This window comes from Marmota flaviventris, chromosome 3 (assembly GCF_047511675.1).
Source record: "Marmota flaviventris isolate mMarFla1 chromosome 3, mMarFla1.hap1, whole genome shotgun sequence".
NCBI lineage: Eukaryota > Metazoa > Chordata > Mammalia > Rodentia > Sciuridae > Marmota > Marmota flaviventris.
In genome coordinates this window covers 178,136,699-178,142,698 of record NC_092500.1, presented here as the reverse complement: position 1 = coordinate 178,142,698, position 6,000 = coordinate 178,136,699, and the positions used below count along the sequence as shown (strand labels likewise).

The following is a 6,000-nucleotide window of genomic DNA, read 5'->3' as shown; positions in this document are numbered from 1 at the left end:
GTGTGTGCAGGGTCTGAGAGGCCTGAGGGCCAGCGGAGGTGTGTGCAGGGCAGTCCTGCAGATTCCCCTGGGCACAGGGGCCTCTAAGGGCAATTCAGAGCGGCACAGGATGGACATATCATTTGGGCTTGCAAAGGGCTTGTGAGACCAATGGAAGCTGTGATACTGCTCTGGGGTATCTGAGGGAGGTCTGTCCACCCCAGTCTTTACCTGGGTGCCTTGACCATCAGCCTTGTTGACCATTCTCCCCGGACTCACCGTGAGCAGTCCGCTGGCCACTGACTCCAGGTCCTCCGCTTGCTTGGTGCGCTCTGGGCAGTGCCAGCCACGTCTTCTGAGCCCAGTGCTGTAAGAACCCTGCTGCGGACACCTGCTGAGTTCAGGCACCATGGAACACTGCAGTGACAAAGTTCTTCATGCAGGTCCTTCAGCGTCAGCGGGAGAGCCACCAGCAGGAGACAGGCACAAAGAGCTGCAGCAACAGAGGATGAACTGGGCTGGGGCCTGGGCTGTGTCTAACGCCTGAGTCAAGCCACCTGGACTGTTCAGAATCAGCTCCTTAGTGGAAGGCCCCTGACGAGGGACCTTGGACACAGAGGGGCTGGACCACCACAGCAAACACTGCTGTCTTCCATCTCTTCATAGGAGGAACCCAGGCACTGCCATGTAGGTGGTGCAGCTGGTAGGGAGGCGCCTAGGGTCCGACCTGGGAAGAGGCTGCAGGTGTGGACACAGGATTCTGACCTTGATAGCACTTTAGGCATCTTCTGAAGGTCCTGAGGATCTGTGCACCTGGTCTTCAAAACTGCCTCTGTAGACAGCAATTACTCTGTTTTCAGGAGGAAACTGGAGCATGGGACATTAAATAACAGTCCAAGTTCACCCAGTGAGTGGCAGAAGAGGCAGAAGTAACTTCAGGTCTATTTGATAACAGAGCCAAGCCTTGACCTGGCCACAGATGACCTTGTGGCCCTGTGTGGGCATGAGGACGACTGTGCAGGAAAGGAGACCCAGAGCCAGTGAGCCATCTGCCATTTCTTTGCTTTCTGCACCTCCTGATGCAGGTGTGAGTTGCCCCCTGACTGTGTGGATCTTACATGTTGGTTTAATAAAGGGACATCTGTGTTTGATTGATAAAGAGAATCATTAATTTAAAAAAGTGTCAGTCCAGCTTTTAAAATCTCTTTTTAGTGATAGGTAACAGTCTTAGTCTATTCCTGCTGCTACCACGACTTACACTGGGTAGTTCATTTCTCACAGTTAGGGAGGACTGAAGTGCCTGCAGGGACAGGGGCTGGTAAGGGTCCCTCTTTACTTCCATGATGGTCCTGGGATGGTGGGAGGGAGGGAGGGAAGGGCAAATGGGGGGAGGATGCTAATCCTGTCCATGGGGAGGGAGCCCTCATGATGTAATCACCTCCCCAAGACCTCTCCTCTTCCTAACTATCACAATGGTGGTTGAGTTTCAGCATGTGGACTGTGGTGGGGGGCGGAGGGGGGCGAATTCAGACCACAGCAACAGGATGTACCTCATGAAGTCCCTTACTCTTGCACTCAGCTTGCTAAGACTTCACAAAGTGAAGACATCAAAGTGTCTGCATCTCAGAACACTTTCATCGCCCCCCGCCCCCCCGCCCGGAATTCTTTCATGTCCTCTCCCCCAGAGGCAGGACCTCCTGGTCTCCCATACACATTTAGTTCATTTCATCTGCCACACGTGCCCTCTCCTCTGACTTTTTAGGCAGTGTGATGTTCTTGAGATACATCTGCTGCTGAATGCACTGTCACTCTGCCTGGTTGTCAGGGGCAGTGTCTGTCACCACACGAGTTCATGCCTTTATCAGGCTTCTAATTTTGAACTGTTGTAACCAGTTTGAACTGTGATGAGTTAAGAATGCTTGTAGAAGTCTCTTGGTGGCTTAAGTTTTCCTTTGCCTTAGGTAAGCACCTGCCAGCCAACCACTCCAAGGGGGCACCACCCTCCTGCCACACACAGCAGCTCGCGGGGTCTGCTCTTCACCAACCCATGCTGCTTCAATCCTCAGTGTCCGCTATTCTCATCTGGGTACACTGGCGTCTATTGGGTTTAATCTGGGTTTTCCTGAAAATAACAACACTGCGCACCATTTCCTGTTCTTATTGGCCATCAGTAAATCTTTTAAGAAGCATTTACGTATTTGCCCATTTTTATTTGGACCATCTGTATTGTTAATTTATAAGCGTTCTTTATTTACAAGTGCTATGGTTTGTGTCTCCCAAAGCTCATGTGTTGAAAACTGCATCCCCAAAGCCACAGTGCTGGGAGAGGGGTCCAGTATAGAACACTGAGGCCCTGGGTTTGATCCCCAATAACACATATATCCTAAATTTCTAAATATTCTATCAGTGAGGGCCAAAGGGGGAATCACAGTGGAAAATCCCAACTTTTCCACCTCAGGACTTGTAAGTGAGAGGGTCCTGTGTCCAGAGAAAACCAGGACAGACTACACTGGATTCAAGTTCCAAATCAAAGAGTCCTTCCTGCCCAGCCCCCTCTCCCAGGCCCTTCCCAGGTCCTTCACAGTGGCTTCTCCTGGCTATGTTTAGGGCCCCTCACAGCCTGGGGCACATGTGGCTCCTTCCACCCAGTACTGTCTTCCGTCTCTGGTCTATTTGAGCAGAAATCAATGCCAACTAGTGAACAAGCACTAGTGCAGTTGACCTTCTTACCTCTGTTGACCAGGAGTGTTTAATACTTGTGTAGGAGACGCTCCAGGAAGGTTCTCAGAAGAACCCCAGGAACCCAGGCTGTACAAGAGTTATAATCTCAAGGTCACTGAGAGGAATGTGCTGTCGGAGGTCTGACAGTCTTCAGGAGTAACTCAGAGCACTCCTACAAAAGCAGTAAGTGCTAAAGCATCACCCTATCTGTACCTCCGGATTCCCAACCACCTCCAGCCTATATTTGTCAGCTATGAGTTTTTACAATAGAAATTTCAGGGATATAAATTATTACAGAGCACACAAGCTCTTAATGTTTAATATTATGACTTTTAGCATGCCAAATAACTTTTTGTATTTCTTATAAACAAACGAATGGACTAGAGATCTCTAAGAATTTTGGCAGTTCTAAAATTCTGGTTTTAATTTACTCCCATGCTTTGAGAGATTTGGTTGGGAGGAAACATGGGGACCTGGCAATGGAACACATTTGCTGAAGGCACTGACCAGACAGTAGGTAATATTTTTCAGTCGATTGGGTTAAAAGGGTTGTCTCAGTTTCCTCCTTTAGTACTAATGTGGTAATAATTTGTGGTGTTTCCCAGCTCAGAGGCACCATCTCCTCAAAGGGTCAGCAAGACTGGAAGCAGCCCTCTGCAGCAGGACTTTCTGGCACGTAGTTGCTGCAGTTCTAGGGCTGACAGGCTAGGTCAGAGGAGGGCTTCTAGTGACAGGCGGGGACCTGTAAAAGCCGCCCTAGAGGTGGGTGAAGTCCTGAACTGCTACTCCAAACGCCCTGCACTGATGCCAGAGGGCAGGGCCCTGCGGGGAGGGGCGCAAGCTGCGGTGGCTTGGGACTTGGGACACAGCCCTGTACCCCTGAGGGCAGCTGGGGGAGTGATCCACAGGGAGAGGTGAATGTCGGGGGAGGCCGTGGGAATACACAAAAGCCCCTAGCCCAGTGATAACAGCTGGGGACCAGGAGCGAGGAAGGGAAGGTTCTCCTGATGGACAGGGGCGGGTTCGGGGTCTTAAGACTAGGGAACCCTGCACACATCGAGTGCACCCCCCCTCCAGGGAGGGTGATGATGCACGTGGAATGGTGTCCTCCTGGTATCCCTGCCCTAGTGAGCACAGCTTGGATAGGGAATGCGAGGGGATCACTGCTGGGGCTGAGTGCCCTGGGAATGGTCCTCAGCGAAGGGCGAATGGTGGGGTGAGAGGGGAGAGTCTGCCCTGCTCCCCACCTAAGTGGGCGCGGGAAGGAGGTGAGGCTGGCATGTCACTGGAGGGGTGTAGGTCCCACGCGAGCGCGCTGGGGGCGCTCCCGCAGGCTGCGTGTGCTCGCCGGCGCCCTGCCTTCACCTAGTGTGACGCGCAGCCCCACCGCGCCCCCTCCCACACGTGCGCAGCCCGGGCGGGGCGTTGGGACGTCGCGGGTGGGGGTGCGATGGCCACGTGGCCTCGCAGGAATGCGCGGGCGCGAGGGCGGGGCCCGGCCGGGAAATGGGCAGAAGCTCCGGCCAGTGGGCGCTCGGAACGGTTGGGATGCGCCAATTCCATCGCGGTGGGCGGGGCCTCCCTCCGGCGTGGGCGGGGCCTGGGCGCACGGCGGGAGGGGGACAGCGGGGGTGGGGGGGCGCGGGACTATCGGCGGACGCGGATGCGGACGCGGCGGACTTATTCCGGCCCCACGGTGAGTGCGGCCCCCGCGGCGGGCGGGGGTCCTGGGCGCGCCCGGCCTGGGCCTCTCGCGGGCTTTCTTGTTTGCTTTCAAAGTTGCGCGTCTCTCCAGCTCCTCTAAGTAGCTAAATCCCACCCGAGGTTTGCGGGATGCGCGGAGTGCGGCTGGCAGCCCCCCAACTCCATGGCTCCCCTGGGGTCACACAGGGCAGTCTCCAACCCCAGTGACTGTCCCTGGGCACAGACAGTGACCCTCCAACTCCAGCTAGTGTCCCCAGACACGGGGATCCCTAACTCCAGAGGCTGTTCCTGGGCACAGACAGGGAAGCCCCCCCAACTCCAGAAGGTATCCCAGGAGCCAGAGACGGCAGCCCCTCAACTCCAGCAGTGTCCAGTCCCTTCAGGACAGCTGTCCTGGGGCCAGTGTGCCAGGGCACCCACAGAGACTTGGGGTGAACCCACGTCCCACGGGACGCAGTGGGGCGGAATGTGAGGAAAGGCAGGTATTTGTGTGGGGATAATGATTGGTGCGGAATGAGGGCCTGCAGGTCTCTCTCCTGCATTCCACAGCCCCCATTGCCCAAGAATGCAGGCAGGGTTTAAGTGGATTTGCTTGGTCAGCAGGTACCTTGTTACTCCACCTGGTTCCACTCTCCCCTCTGTGGGGCCCTTAAGTTTTGACTGTGAAAGTGTAAAAGTGTGGGTGAATGTGTGGGTGTAGGGTACTGGGGATTGAACCCAGGGATCCACTGAGATAGACCCAGCCTCTTTTGAGTCAGGGTTTCAGGGTTTTCCTACTTTTCTGAGGCTGGCCTGAGGCTGGCCTTGAACTTGCAGTCCTCCTACAAGTGTGGGCCACCTAGCCCAGCTGTTTGGGCTTTTAATGGGATGTCAGGTTCCCTGAAAGCAACACAGGTGCCTGGTGCCACCCACCCCAGTGTTCCTTTCCTTGCTTTGGCTGGAGGTGGAAGTTCTCATTGACTCCAAACAGAGGGCCCTGTGGTTGGGTGGCACCTAAAGCTGCGTTGGGTACAGGGGTTCCTTAGTTTCCCTGAGGGATAACATTTTTTGTATCTTGAAACCCATTTTTTAGAAAGTTCCTTCTACTAGAAGAGAAGATAACTGAGATTCACACTTTGTATATGTTTTAAGAAGATGCCCTAGGGCTAGGATGTGGCTCAAGCAGTAGCGAGCTCGCCTGGCATGCGTGCGGCCCGGGTTCCATCCTCAGCACCACATACAAAGATGTTGTGTCTGCCGATAACTAAAAAATAAATATTAAAATTCTTTCTTTCTCTCTCTCTCCCTCTATCACTCTCTTTAAAAAAAAAAAAAAAGAAGAAGAAGATGCCCTGTCCCTGCGCACTACCAGTGCTTATCTGATAGGCCTTGGTGCCAGCGTCTGCAGTTACATTGCGTGCTGCCACTGTTCACAGCCATGCAGGACTTCCTGACCCTGTGTGAGGTGCTGTTCACAGTCGCTGTCTCTCTGTACACACCAGTTGTGAGAGGAGCTGCGGACAGTGAGGGATGAGGCAAGATTCAGTTATTCAACATGAACTTTTTTTTCCAGTGCTGGGTTGGAACCCAAGGCCTCCGCTTGCCAAGGCTGCACTG

The 6,000-nt window shown here is 54.0% G+C and overlaps 1 protein-coding gene across 4 annotated transcripts in view; it reads left to right on the top strand.

Annotated features, from left to right (window-relative positions):
• Positions 1-4,337: 4,337 nt before the first annotated feature.
• Positions 4,338-6,000, top strand: part of Arhgef10 (Rho guanine nucleotide exchange factor 10) — an 86,616-nt gene continuing 84,953 nt past the window's right edge. For all 4 annotated transcript variants that reach the window (XM_071610642.1, XM_071610641.1, XM_071610640.1 and 1 more), the window contains exon 1: positions 4,338-4,396. The gene's annotated coding sequence lies outside the window, so the exon portion shown is untranslated. The remainder of the gene's footprint in view (positions 4,397-6,000) is intronic.